The following is a 453-nucleotide window of genomic DNA, read 5'->3' as shown; positions in this document are numbered from 1 at the left end:
TGAATTTATTTTAAATTGGTGAAATTAAAATTCTTTATCGTTTAATATAGCAATAAATATGCAGAAGATAACATTCAAAAGTTTTATGAAGAATATATTAAATGAACTAAACATCAACGAACTTTGTTTGTTAGCTATTAATGTGTTAGTTCGATCATAATAGGTAAAATAACTTGTAGCTCATCAATAATTATTAAAAATCATTTACGGTTGTGTTATATCAATGCAATTACAATTAAGTTACATACTGTATTTTAGCACTTGTCGGAGTGGTAGTCCCCATGGGTCTGATGCAGGTGGTGCTGATGCGCCCAAATCGCTTAAAGATACGTCCAAAAGATCAACCATATTGCTAGAAGTTGATGACGTTTGCGTTTGCGGTCTATAATAATAAAATACAAATTAAACTGTATACACTATAAAAATAAATACAGCTATTTAATGCTGCAAAAT

Source organism: Ctenocephalides felis, unplaced genomic scaffold (genome assembly GCF_003426905.1).
Source record: "Ctenocephalides felis isolate EL2017-DRISC unplaced genomic scaffold, ASM342690v1 CF-g0.4_SCAFFOLD_01492, whole genome shotgun sequence".
NCBI classification, from domain to species: domain Eukaryota; kingdom Metazoa; phylum Arthropoda; class Insecta; order Siphonaptera; family Pulicidae; genus Ctenocephalides; species Ctenocephalides felis.
The sequence above is the reverse complement of the archived record's forward strand: the minus strand, read 5'-3'. Positions refer to the sequence as shown.